Genomic DNA, 14,832 nt, shown 5'->3' on the forward strand with positions numbered 1-14,832 from the left:
AACACAAACGCAGGAGAGAAAGTTCATCTTTAATTAGGTGTCCCCCCTTTTGTAAAGTTCATTTCAATTAGTCCCACCTCGGCACTACTTTCAGGTCTCAGTGATTTGTCAATGCCTCAACTTCTATGTAGTGCAGTGTGGTCACAATGCAGCATGTTAATGTTTGTGCATGTTTGCATGCTATGTTTTGTGACCTCAACAACAACAACAAAAAAAAGGGACTCCTGTGCCCTTGACATTTCTTCCTTGTTTTTAAGATGAATTGCAAGGGTTATTCATAGTTCATAGGAGAGATGCACAGATTGCTGCTTTGTTCCCAAACATTCAGTATTCAAGTAAGCAAAGACGGCCAGACAAATAACTAAACTACGCTAAACTTTCTCTGCCAATTGTAAAGGTTCAGTTTTTTCATCAGTTGGTATAGTTTGTCAAAAATGTGAAACCTTTCTCAAACTATTTAGAAATTTTAACTTCAGGATATGTCAATTAAAAACAAACAAACAACAAAAGGACAAATTAAAACCATAATTCAATTGAACTACTTCTAACTACTTCTAAAAAGTATTGCTTTTTCTCAAATGTTTTTAAAGAGTATGATGGTTGTTTTTAATTGGCCAACACGTCAAGAACATTTAGCTAAAAAAAAAAAAAAAATCAGGTCGTTGAATTAAACTGTAAACTCAAAAGTTTCTATTCAAATCAAGCATGTCAGGGCATATCACTCTCTAATGTTGCTCATATAGGTGCTGTGGTTAGATGACCCATCCCATGTAGGATCCTGAAGGGGTACTATGTCTGCCCTGTCCATTTTGTGACACCCTCACGTCAACCAATCAATCAGCTGTAATGAAACCCATCAGGTCACCTTTGAAATTTATCTTCTTTTTTTTTTTTTTTTTGTGCGTAAAATGAAACTCCCTATGATCTTATGGAAGCTAAATTTAGAGTACCTGTAGGTTAACATATCCCAACACCTCCTCACATCAAAACAAAGTGGGTTATGAATCATGCTGAGAGTTCATACATCAGTGTGCTCATGGCAGGTAATATTAAAAGCCCGGACTCCTTTAGTTACCTGTCACTGGTTGTGTACCTACATTTTGCACTTAAAAAATGCATAGAATCAGAAAGTTTCAGGAAGTAAACATTAAATTAAAATAAGGTTAATGTAGCTCATCAGCGAAAAAGAAGAGAAATTATGAAAAGGAAAGAGCTTAACTGTTTGACTATGTAACCCACACACAATATCAGCTGAGGTGCATGCAGTACATTGACTCTTCAAGTCAGGGAAGGCACACAAAAACTTTTATGAATTTGTTTTATGCAGATGGGAGGATTTCCAACACTTTAGTGGATTTTATACAATTTGTTTCGGCCAAACCTGACTAACTGCAATCAAGGTCCGACTCTACGGTTCATTTTCTGCAGATAGGACACAAAATTTCCTTATTCTAGCATTTGCAAAGGAAAGAAATAAGCTTTTTCCTGTGTGTTTGTTGATTTGTTATTTATTTCTTTATTTTGTAGTTGCCATTTTTTCTGCTGAACACAGCTGCTTGGGCCCCACCATGCAGAAAGCCTCAATATGGCTCTCTCTGTAAATCGGCCACAACACAGAAAAAAGTGGAGAACCACCCGGCGAAATTTAGCGCACAATAGCTCCCAGCGGGCATCATTTGGGGACCAGAATGATGTCCCCCCCCCTCCTTCTTTCCTTCCTTTTTCCTGCATGATGAGCAGGTTGGAAAGCTCAACCCCAACATTGCTGCTGACACAACCACTCAGGGACGGCTATAACAGCTCTCTTAGCATGGCACCTGTTATTGAGCCATCAGGGGGAGAGTGAGAGAGAGAGAGAGAGAATGAGAAAGGGAGCGAGAACAAGGAAGAGAGAAGGAGGTAGGTGTGAAAACGGGAAAGAGTGAAACTCAATTGTAATTTCAGGGCTGTCACAGTTCTGAGAGCCGGTAATTCTGCTGCCGTATCGCTGAGCACACACACTCAAATGCCTCTTCATGCTGAGACTGATCTCTGCTCCTGTGGTCCAGTCTACCCTCTTTAATACATTGATCGCAAATCAGAATAAACAAACTGATTGTAAATAGATCCACATCAGACTACTTTGTAAACAGGAGCAGAGAAGACGTCTATATAATGATCGCACCCCTCTTTCTATTTTTGTTGTTGTTGTTGTTTCTATGCTTTAACACATTTCTTCCCTCCTTCATTTTTTCCATTTTCATACAGATGAAAGTACTTTAACAAACCAGTGCACCTCTTTGTCTTCTTCTGCTGAATACAATTGGCTTTTGGATTTTTTACAAATATTCATAATCATTTCATCAAATGATTAGAAAGACACCCTATATGTTACCCAGAGTAACATATAGGTATAAAGTATAGGAAAAGATGTAGGAATAAAAGGAATGATACTATTTTGAGCTGTAATCTATTTTGGATTTATGGAAATATTTCAGTGGTATTTATGTATAATGTCAGTGCCTCTGTTTGGGATAGAAAACATTACTAATGTGGGAACAAAGGAAAAGAGGAAAAAAGGCTTTGGTTTATTTTGCTTCTTTCTGAGCCAATCATCAGAGCTACACAGCAAGTAGCTGTCCATTCAAGCAGAGCAGTGGCATTCCTCTGCAGAGCAATCAAAATGGATTAAACCAACCACGCTCCAGCTGCTTCACGCAAATCAGATATGCCCGTGATGATGATAATCAATCCATAATAAAATAACACAACATAAATCTGATAGTGTTGTTCCAACAATTTTAATAACATAGATTTAAATATTGCCATGTGCTCTGGAGTGATTTATTGATGAAAAAGTGCTATCAAGCTTCTATACACTCCGTTTCTGGTCGCTCGCCAATAATACCATTAACTGCATTGTTCAAACTCATTATGTGATGAGAAACACAATAATAATCGCAGGACTACAAATGCACAATTTCTCCCATTGAGCTAATCACTTTTGCTAGCATTATTAGTCTCTCTTCCTCTCTCTCTCTCTCCACCAGATCTTTACTCTTTGTCATAAATCCTAGGAGGGGCTGGTGTATAAATCCCTGGTGCTGAATTAGTATTGTAATTTCAGGTATCCATGCATACTTTGCCAGCACAGACCTAGCAGTTATTAATCTGGGGGGACAGGTGCCATAGAAACAATATGCTAAGCGGTTGGCCTGGATACTGGGACGACCCCATCCGTGCCAAAGTGCTCAGTGCATTCAATTAGAATTACAAGGTATGGCCTGAAGCCCAGATTTAGTGAACATAAAAACCCTGAAGGATGGAGGTATTTTGTATGTTTAACACCACAAGTTAAGTCTGAATTTAGTTTTTCTCAAAAGATTTGTGTTTTATACAGGATAAACCAGACGGAGACAAACAAAATCATAACATACAGTTAACTAAAGAATTGTCACGATGCTTCGTTTGACATTTGGTTGTCTGAACAGAGTTGTTTTTGTAGGTCCTATAATGTGTGATAGTGTGGTTTACCACCTCTCTGATAGAAAAGCTGTTATGCCACACATATGGCCCTCTGACAAACATGACAGATGAAACACCATTTGCTTTTGTTTAAGCACCAGCTCCTCTCCTAATACAAGTCTTTTAAGTGATCAAAAAGGCCTGGCGATATTTGATGTTGTCTGCGGAAAGCGGGGGGTGGGGGGGTGGCAGAGGAAGTGTTCTAGTGATATACAGCTCCAGTCCTCTGTCAAACAGCACAGTGTCTGCTGGGAAATAATCTGAAATCTTGTGCTCCACACATCCAAGCGATGAGCAGAGAAGGAAGGAGAGGGAGGAAAAAAAACGAGGCAGGGGAGAAGAAGGGATAGAAGGCAAAGAGTGATGGGACAAAGAAACGAGGGAGAAGAGCGAGACTGAGGGAAGTGGGAGTGTGAGCGGGAGAGTGAAAGGAGAGAGAGGACACAATCAATTCAGCAGTCCCATCTCCATCATGTCATCGCCTGTCAGCATAGATTTAAGAATAAGGCTTTTGAGAGACCTTCCAGAGCTACAGTCTGATCGATGTCCTGGCAACACTGGCCCAGATGTCACTGACACGCATCACACAGCCACTCAAAATGCGGCTCCTCTGTGACTACATCACTAAGACCTAACAGAAACCCCTGACCTAATATTCTAACAGAGCACGGCACGCTTTTCAAATTTAAAATTCAGACATCCGCCACACTCCACAAAAAGTTGGAAAAAACAAACAAACCAACAAACAAAAAAACCCTATTGCCATTCTTCAAATATACCAATGGGGAGAGAAAACTGGAGGTGCATATGGGCAGCACCATTAGAGAGAGAGGCAAAGATGAAGAGATGGTGACGAGGTGAATAAATTGAGTCATTAAGCATGTGTTTGTGGGAGTCTGCCTCCCATATGAGAGTGCAGGGTGGCAAGATGCTTCTCCATAAACAGACAAACAGATCGGCTCACGCGTTTTTTTTCCGCTGGGCAGCTTTGTCTTCTGTCTGCCGGTGAAAGTTGAGGACCTTTGTCGCCTGGCTCTCCATGGAGACTCCTGATTGTGCTGTATTTCAATTACAAGCATGGCTTCTTTAATGAGCCAAAGACACTATCTAATGTCGAACTCCTTTCAAGGGCAGATCCCAAGGAATTTGGTCTGCAAGTAACTTCAATTCAAAACTGAAATGATTTGATGAAGAATTTGATATGAAATAGTTTTAATCAAAAATGTGTCTGTATATTTTTTACATCTTAAAGAGTTGTTCTACAATTTCCTCAATGGAGGAAATGCAGAATTTTCTGTTTGAAATAGATACATAAAATTACACCATGTCTCAGTGCAAAACATTCTTAAATGCCATGAAGTCAGCAGGAAATATTTACTTCTTTCTTGGGACCCCCCTTGGAAGTCCCTGGACTCAACTTTGAGAGCCACTTCTCCAAACGATAATTATTATTTTTGATTAATTGAACACAATGGCAAGAAAAAGCTGTCCTTCAGAGGTGGTTTTCTGCATGAATTGATCCTAAACCTTTATCTGACCTTCAAAGTTGCATGAAGAGACAAAGTTATTAAAGTTATTAATGCACAAACAATTCCAATCTCTGTGTCTTTGTGGAATACATTCACAGTACTGCTGAAAAAGTAAGTGAACCTTTGGATTTAATAACTGGTCGAGTCTCCTTTGACAGCAATAACCTTGAACGAACTCGTCAAACCTGAGCAATGTTCACAAGGAATAATGGACCTCCCCTCAGCCATATTCACACTCAGAGTGTATGCTGTGAACGCTTCCCCTCAGGTCAATTCTCCACATCCCTACTGGATTAAGGTTTGGGCTCTGATGGTTTTGGGGAGGTGGCTTCATTGTTGGAAGTCGGTAGATTTTATTTTTGTGCGTTAGGTACTCTGTTACCCAACAGGTCAACAGCCACTCTGACATTATCCTGTTACCTTGAGAAATGTCAGAATTCATTTTCCGCTTGGTGCTGGTGAACTGTAAATCAGCCCCTAATCATGGTGCTCTCTACACCGTACTTAAACTTCCAGATGATGCTTTTCATGTTGAAATGCAGTTCATTTGAAATGCACGCCATACGTAGTGCTGCATGTTCTTTCCAAACAATTAAACAATTAAACAATTAAAGTTTCATCATTCAACGAAACATTTTCTGAGTAGTGTGGAGGAGAGTCAAGTTGCTCTTTGGCAACTCCAGGCATTTTTGTAGTGTTTTGTTTTTGGAGAGCAGCAGCTTTTCTCTGTGGATTCAATGGTACGCGCCACACCACTCCTCAGTACAGGAAGAGAGGTTATCCCGCCTACATGGTTGTTTTAAGCTTTAAACTGCTTTGCGCCGTTAGAGAGTCGCCATGGAAATTTTGAGGGGACTTCATCGAAGCCATAAACTCTTGACTTTACATCCTCTGGGTGTTTTTTTTTTTATGTCTGACACACACCTGCACTTTGGTTTCATTGCTTAAACTTGACTCAGTTGTTAGTTGATGATTCCCATACTTTATCAGCCAACAATGTGAATGTTTGAATGATTCGCTCATCATGGATATGAATAAACAAGCATCCAAGCTCGTAATTTACAAAATTTGAGATTTTCTCCAAGGCTTCACTTTTTCTTGTCAGTGTTACAAAGTTAAATCTTTTCTAAATTCTAAATACATTTCCTTAAATCCATTAGATCACTTCTATGTTCAAAGGTGTTAAAATGTAAGTAAAACTCCAGGCTCAAATGTGCATATTTGTGATATCCTTCTGACTCAGCTGTCTAGGACACGTGCCATCCAGTTTGACCAGGTATTTTTTCCCATCACTGTTGTCGCGCGTCATTTGTTTGAGCTTTGAGCCTCTGAGCCTCTGAGTTCACATTTAAGCCCATTTTTGTTGAATATTTTGCATGGTGAGTCAGGAATTAAATTACAAATAATTTTGAAACAGAGAAGTTTTAGAGTCTCAAACAATATTAACAAAAATTTGTGATGAATCAGGATTAAATGAAGTGCTAAAAATATGGAACAAATTAATTTATGGCCAGTGGAAAGAGAAATTATGTTGATACCAGTGAGGAAAATCTACCTCCATGAAAACATTGAAAGAAAAAAAAAAAAAAAAAAAAAGACTATAGGATTATACAAATGACGCTGAGGTAAACGTGACTCTTGCTGTCACTTTTGTCTCTCACCAGCCATTGCTTTTACTCAACTGTCTTTACATCCATTTCTGCAATCCCCTCCAACCCTCTCACTTTCTCAGCTTTTGCTTTCACTGTGGAGGGCAATCGTTATGTGAGTGATGGTACTCATCAATGTAGTGCATGTGTTGTAAAACTGTCATCCACTGACAGATTGACTGACATGGTCAGCCCTTCGATCACCACTGCAGAGAGGGCAGGATGAGAGGGAGAGAGGTACAGAACCAATAACATACTAAGAGAGAAGATGGAGAATGAGGAGAAACAGGTGCATTTACTAAGTCGTTTTTTTTTTTTTTTTTCTGTGAACAATGATCAAATCTGGCAGTAAAATTAAACCATAAAACATACATAGTTGGTTTTCAAAGTAGTGCAAATAAAGAAAAAAAAAGACTCATATAGAGAGGAGTGTTCCTGTGTAATTTCCAAAAGCTGTTGATTCAAAAGGAAAAACTTTATTTGGTCCAGATGGTCTCAGTCAGTGGCAGAATGAGAGAGCTGACTTCATTGGCTCCAGCCATGTGTTTTTCCTCCTGATAGAAATTAAAATAGTCGTTCGTTTGTCACCGCTCACTACACAGCTTAAAATGTAGCAATGAAATGTTCCTTGGCGATAATGCACCATAATTACTCAAACGCCTGTTCTTTATCTGCAGCAGAGGGAGGACAGAAGGAACATTTACTTCAGATGAGATTTTATAACCCGGAGAACTTTCTCAACCCCTAGCAAAAGCACATACTCAAAAGTATTGTCCCTTTTTTTTTGTTGAACTCGAAACATCCATTTGTTCAAAACCATAGAGAAGGACAAATCATGTGTTCAGTGACAGCAGGGGAGAGTTTGATGATAGCGTCTATCTCTGCCTCCAAATCAGGTGTAACATGCTGTAGCACCATAGTGCAGCAAGTATCAAGGGTGATAAATGTATTTATTTTGCCATTCTGATGGGTATTGATCTCCTCAGCAGCTCCTCCACATGATACCATTATGGGATCCTGGAGAGGAAGAGAGGGAGTGGCTCTCCACCGGCAAACATCTCACACCTCATTTGTGAGGTGTGAGATGTGGAGGTGTGGAAAGGTTAACAGTGGCCTCCAACTGCCAGTTAAACATAAATTCAGCCGTTTATTGGAAAGAAAAGCACGACATCAGCTTCAAGGGATCAGTGAATCATGCAAGGATATATTATGAATGTTTGAAAGTGACTGGCTCAAACTTCGCCTCAGACATGACATGATATGTCGTGAGAAACACTACAAGCACTTGCCTTACAGCTTAGTCTCACTTCTCTGTTTGTCTTTTGATCTTGTCTTTGTTAACCTCCCTCATCTTTTCTGTGTTTTTAGCAGTAGCACATGAATGACTTTTTTGATGTCTATTGAAAATGTCCCAACCTCAACCGCTGCACAGCTGTACCCCCGTGTCTTTTTATGTAGATTATATATGTTCGCTTTCTTTGATTTGTATTTACGTATTAATATAACTGGTTTCTAAAAGTGTAGCTACATAATTATCAATGTGATGAAATGAAACATTTGAATAAACCTATTTTGAATGAAAAATAAAATGTTAACCTAAGATGAAAGATTACATTTTCTTCAAGAAAACTCCAACTAAAGTGCAGGAACATGTCACTGATGAGCAGATAACGGAAAAAAAAATGTATAAATGAGTTTCAGTATATGGTGCTGACATAACAAAATATTAACCAAGTAAAGGGGGCTGAAAACGTTCTACATGAACTGAGCAATACAATAACAAAAATGAAAATGTTTGGAAAGAAAAGGTATCTTATGTCTCTTAGACAACTTTTTTAGACAGCAGATTCATTTCCGTAATCAAGCTGAATATTTTTTCAACTGAACAAAAGGGACTAGAAAAGTGAGTACAACCACAAAAAGGAAAAAAAAAAAAAAACATATTTGGTTGGGCCATTGCTGTTAGATGAGATCATTGAGGCTTAGTTTGCTCACCTAGGACCTGTATGTCTCTGCTACACCCTCTTACAGTTACAGCCACAGTTCTCCGTAGAAGCTCAAAATATCTGAGATAAGAACCAATTACTGGTTGACTCACTAATAATATTAATAGGGAATTTCCAAAAGCCACTTCTCTAAAGTCCATCGTGATAAGTGATGGTTATCTATGCTGATCAGTGGCATTTTTGGATCAAGTGCTTCACTTTGATATGAAAAGAGTATGGTGACCCTAAACAGGGACAATGAACTGAAAGTCAGTGATACACCGTAGTGCGCACTACCCTGCAATGCAACTCAACACTCTCTTGACCTCATGGACTATGAAACTGTCCGACTCAAAAGATACAAGAACTCTCCAGCTCTGTCAGTTATCGAGGACATTGGCAGCTCATCATACAATGTGCATTTATATATGCATGTGTGTGAACTGGTTGAGCCTTAGAGTCTTTTACTCAGAGAAACGTCAGTGGAAAGTTTTCTGGAATTTTCCACACATCACATCATCCGTATAACCAACTTTGCTGGAGACTAACATTGACTTCAGTTTCCAGAGTAAAGAAAGGAGGTGATACACAACTATTATTATCTCACTTTGTGCCTCCGTTTTCCATCAGTTCATCATTTGGTCATGTCGGATGATGTTGATCAAAACTACTTGCAAATGGAAATCACAGCAGTAGTTTTTCTGCACAAAAGCCTGAAAAAAAGAGATGTGAAAAAAATAATGTTTTTTCTCATTCTGCACACACATACTGATACTTATGCGCACATATGCGCACATATATATATGTGTATGTATATGTATATATATATAGTGTGTGTATGCATGGAATAGAATAGAGAGAGGTGATTAACAACCAGAATTAGCATCTCAAGTGTGTCAGTCACACGGGACAGTCCCAAGGCGAAGAGCCTTTGTGTTTTTATACCCACTTTTATCTGTATACACGTACAGAATTGCGAACATACTGTTGCGCTTTAATGTAACACCTGGATAGGATGGTTAGAAAATGTATGGACTCAATTCTGTAAATGGAAAAACACAATATTTCAGCTTACATTGCTCGAACAGCACGCATTTCTTTTTATTTTTTCCATCACGTTACTTGATGTTATCTGTTTTCCTCTTCCAGTAACATTGCATTAGATTTCCAATATTCACGGTGAGTTTTTCCATCTTTCACAGATCAAGACTTCATGGGCTTTTTAGATGAAAAATTATCAATACAAGATGAAGCATCAGCAAAAAAGCAGTGACACGTTGCCAACATGCCCTTGTTCCCTGTGCCAGCATCAATATTTCACCCAGTAGCTCATAACTTTATTTTCAATGCATAATTGAGGCCAACCAATGTTTCCTTCAGCCAGTAATACGCCGAGCAATTTTTAAACAATAAGAGAAGCAGTCCATTAAGCTTTTAACATCTTCTCTTTTTCACTCAGTAGATGCTGGATATTGTGGGCACCTGTTTCTCTCTCTCTCTCTCTCTCTCTCTCTCTCTGTCTTTCTGTGACTTTCTCTCTGTGATTTGCAGTCAGTAATGTGAGATATAGGGGGTGTTTTTGGGCGTCTTCTCACACTAGTTCTGTAAACATGAAAGTGTTCAGATGATAGATGTGGTCAGCAAATGAAAAAGTGTAAACTCCACATTTACACAATGTGGTTTGGAAAGAGAGAGGGTCTCATATTGTGGTGAGGTTTCAGTAACTGCATCTGTGAATGTGTTTATGTATGCAGTATGTGTGTGTGTGTATACCTGTCTAATTGATTTTTATCAAAGTATTCCTCTAGTTATTTAAGTTGCCCATGTCTTTGCATATAAATCTTGTTTCAGATGTTTGTTGAGTCCAGTGGCTCATATGAACTGAATTTGTTATGTACAACTGCTTAATAAATATAGATTTTCTATTTTAATTACATGCTAATCTCAAAACACATAGGTGCCAGAGTTATGACTCTCTCAAGTCATACTGCAAATTTCCTGTTTGCAAATATTTATTGAGGATGGCATCCTGTGAGGCCTATAAAAGTGAATAGCAATCATTAAACAAAGACTAGCTGTCTACAATATCTGCACAGTTGTCAATATGAGCAACACAGCTTGACCCAGCTACTAATCAATTATTTTTGTCCCCCCAAGACAATAATTATCAAGACAAACACAAAATGAAAAGGAAAGATATTTTGTTGAATTAAAAGTCACAGTGACACAACAAATAATGCTGTCTCTTTTAAAGTCATTCACTATTTTACCAGAAAATAACGATTCATGTGTTGATTATCATTTATTTTTCTAATGTAACTTTCCAGACTAAGCCAACCCTAAAATAATTCCTGGTCGTCATCATCAAAAAAAAAAAAAAAAAAATCAATTTAAAACTTGAACTGGAAAAAATCAGGCAGGTGACTCCAAGTTTCCCAAATTTGTTGCAGCCAAAATTATGTTTCAAAAAAGTTTTTAATATTTCTGGTTGATTTGTTGCTAAATAGTTCTGTGGCTAGATAAAACAGAGTTTTGGGTGATTCATAAGTGGATGTCAGTGCAGCCTACATGGTTTACCAGAAGGTTTGAGCCAGGACGCAATGTGAATATATTCTGACCTGGTATCTCAAGTTAAGGTAAGTCCTAAATTGGCAGATCGTTCAATGGAAAGAAAAATATTACATTTTGTGATTGTGCAATGAATTCAGATAAGCATTATCAAGAAACAGCTCTCGTGAACTCCTTGTTATCACTATAGGAAATTATTTGCGAAACTGATTGCTTTGTGAGGCGAAACGTACCAATGCACCAGAGGAATATTTCAGACTTTGAAGCAAATGGAGTATTAAAATGGGGGTAAATAACAAAGCAGATCACCGAAGGTATATCCTTCTTTCTGCAGTTTGTTTGATCTCTCATTGGCCTTAGAATATGTCATTCTGCCTAATTTGACACCAGAGTAGTAATAATAGATCATACACTTTCTCCTCAATCTCGACTAATGACAAAAAAGTTCACTGAAATTAATTCTGTGCTCAACAATGTGAATAGGTTACCATGTCCAGAAAAAGCCAAGCAACTTCTTTGAGATCTCCTCAAGGCAAATGCATCAAGACATTTTCCTCACTTTGGTTAAATCATCCACATAGATAAAAAATAGCATGTTTTGTTTGTAAACAGTGAAAGTGTTATATGAGGCATGAATTCCTCTCGCTAGCCTTTAGTAGCCTTCCCCCCTGCCCCTTTCTCTTGCTCTCTCACTCTCCTGCTGATCTTTCCATCACAAAGATATATTGAAACTGTGAATGCATTAGGATGATTGGCTTTTAGAGTCTTTATTCCTTTTTCTTTCCTTTTTTTTTAATACAGACACAGTTCCAAATATGAAAAATAATTTCAGCTGGCCAAAACTAAATGCACAGTGTGTATTTACTTAAGATAAAAGTGTGAGGGAGGGTGTATGTTTGGGAATAATCCATGCACTATGTAGTGTTTCCATGGTTTGTTCCTGAGATCAAGGTTGCTGGTTTAATTGGACCCAGGGCTGAGAGAGGAGGCAGAGGAGCATCGATAAACTATGAAATGGTTCCAATATGGCCAATCGATGAGGCTTTGTGTGCAGCACCCTTGGGGCTTTGATTTTCCTCTCAAACAACAATCCAGGATCTCCTCTCTTCAAAGGCAGACTCCATCTTTGCTTTTATTGTTGCTGTTGTTTCCCTCATGTTTGAGTGATGTCACCGAGGTCGATTTTATCCATGTCCATAAAGGCTCTCCCACACTTGAATCACCCAGGAGATGGCTTCTGTTGGTCTGTGCGATGGTAACGACAACCTATAAAGGTCAATCTCCCGTGGTAATGGCCAATTGGGTTTGTTCCCATTATTGGCCCTCTGAGCTGTGGTCAACAGATGGAGAGCTGGCATCACTGACACAAGTTACACTACAACCTCAAGGAGGTTCAGCGCTGCATCCAGGTGCTGCTGTGTGATCCCTCCCGCTCTCCCTCAGCCTGTGTTGCCCTGTACATCACTTCATCATGTGAGGCTCCTGTATAAGGCCCCTGTTGCAGCAACATCACAGGAGCGCTGTCAGTGAGGGCTTACCGTCTAACCATTTCATCTAATTGCCTCATTAATGATTCACTGGTGTTAGGCTGCTCTAGCACTTCGCTGTGGGGAGCAAATTGTTCTTATTGGTTTGCCTCTGTCAATTATTGATGAGGCAGTGATCTGAAGTGCTAACACCTGGCTTTGGAGGTCCAAATGGCCCTGCATTCCCATCTCATCAAGACTGTCTTATCACACACCCTGGGACCGCATTGCATCTTGAAGGGCTGAAGTCTTGACTGTTTCTGTTGTCTTAAAGTGGATGTAGCATGCCCCAGGGCAATGGCTGTGATCTTACTTGTAAGAAGGCTCATAGAAAGCAAAGTAAGCTCATAGAGCACGGCTCACTGCACAAAAGGTGGACAAACAGGGACATGTAACTTAGAGTGATTAGTGCTAGAAGTAGTGGAGGGCAAACACAGATAAGAGGTCCCGCTGACATGTATGAATTGTATGCGTGTGTCTGTGTGTGATGAAATAAATACCAGCTGTATCTCAGGTAAATGTTTATAATTTTGTGAAAGTCGGAATGCAATTATAGCTTTAACTACGTATTTTATCAACACACATGGTCTTCAGTTCAACATAATAAAGTGGGAGGAGAGTTTCAGCAGGAATGTGTATCCCCTGGCTGGGGATAATAAAATAAAATAATTTTTAAAAATTATACTTTTATATATATATATATATATATATATATATATATATGTTCTGTCATAAAAACCTGTAAATAGTAGTTAGATTCTACTGTAGTCTCTGTCCCACCAACAGAGTACTCCTTTCAACCCGATGACTCATTCTTACTCATTCCACAAGTTGCCAAGGCACCTTACAAAAACTTTTTGCAATTTAAAAAACAAAAGCGCAAGAAAGAACTCCTCTTTCTTATGTTGATGGAGTCGAGGATTGATCAACGTAAAGCAATGTAGACACAGGAGACGCACTCACACTATTTGCGAATTTGTCTCTCCTTGGCCTTAATTGAAGCTGATTAAAGAGTCACTCCCCATGCTGATGCCACTGTCACTCTGAATCTCAGCCAAGTTGGTTTACCACGTACACTCAGAGGGTGGTCACTGCTTTTGTTTTTACACTGACAGCAGAACCCCCCTCCAACCGCCCTGACTCACTATGTGTCACCATAAACCGTGGAAGGAGGGTTGCAGAGACAAGGGCCCTGTATAGCTCACAATGTGAACATCACTCACTGTCTAATAGTGCACTTTGTGTGTGTCTGCCGGCATGGAGGTATGACACAAGTGTGTGAGACAATTTGGATCTGACTCAACCTTCAATGACTTTCTTTTTTCTCCTTTCCTTTCCTTCAACCCTCTTCTCTACTCCCTTCTTCCCCCCGTTTTTCTCTTTCTGTCAACAGATAACAGCTGAGCAGCGATGACATCAGAGTGGCTGACCAATAGCACGAAGGCACCTACAAAGCACAACAATCAAAAATGACTTCACTGAAGAACAAAAGACAAAACCTGCTGAAATCCCTCAAACTCCCTGCAGTGAAATTCTTGAAAGCTTCTTAAAACTCCTTTTTTCTTCCTGATATTTTACCTCCAGCTTTTTCTACAAACATAAAAAACAAAAAACAAAAAAACAACAGACTCACCCTCATGAGATGGTTGATGCCAGACACTGGAAGGACTATTTTCTCTTTGGGAAGATCGCTGACGCATGCCTCTGTAAATAGAACATATTAAAAACCCTAGTCTCATTCCTAAATATAGGAAGCATACCAAGTCCCTCTCATCAACTTCCTACACCTTCATGACTGTGGATAGAGTACTCATGGTTCACTATTTTCCATATTAAGTCAGAATTCCCTCCTCAGAGACCACGTAATTGTCATTTCCAATATCTTTGGCGGTAGTTTGACTATGAAAATTGTCTTTGCAAAATGGCCTAGTTTTTCTCTCCAATATTCACACTAGAACATGTAAATAGAGATGAATGAAGACAACAGCATGGAACAGACTATAGTATATATTTACCACTCCCCTAGTTCAAAGACTTCTGTATGAGGATATGTCAGACAACCTTTTGGAAA

The 14,832-nt window shown here is 39.1% G+C and overlaps 1 protein-coding gene across 2 annotated transcripts in view; it reads left to right on the top strand.

The window, feature by feature from the left end:
- The window catches only part of mafa (MAF bZIP transcription factor a), a 66,819-nt gene extending 52,470 nt beyond the window's left edge, over positions 1 to 14,349 (top strand). For both annotated transcript variants that reach the window (XR_003840592.1, XM_029498362.1), the window contains one exon: positions 14,155 to 14,349. The gene's annotated coding sequence lies outside the window, so the exon portion shown is untranslated. The remainder of the gene's footprint in view (positions 1 to 14,154) is intronic.
- The last annotated feature ends 483 nt before the right edge of the window (positions 14,350 to 14,832 follow it).

The sequence above is a fragment of the Echeneis naucrates genome, chromosome 3 (assembly GCF_900963305.1).
Source record: "Echeneis naucrates chromosome 3, fEcheNa1.1, whole genome shotgun sequence".
NCBI lineage: Eukaryota > Metazoa > Chordata > Actinopteri > Carangiformes > Echeneidae > Echeneis > Echeneis naucrates.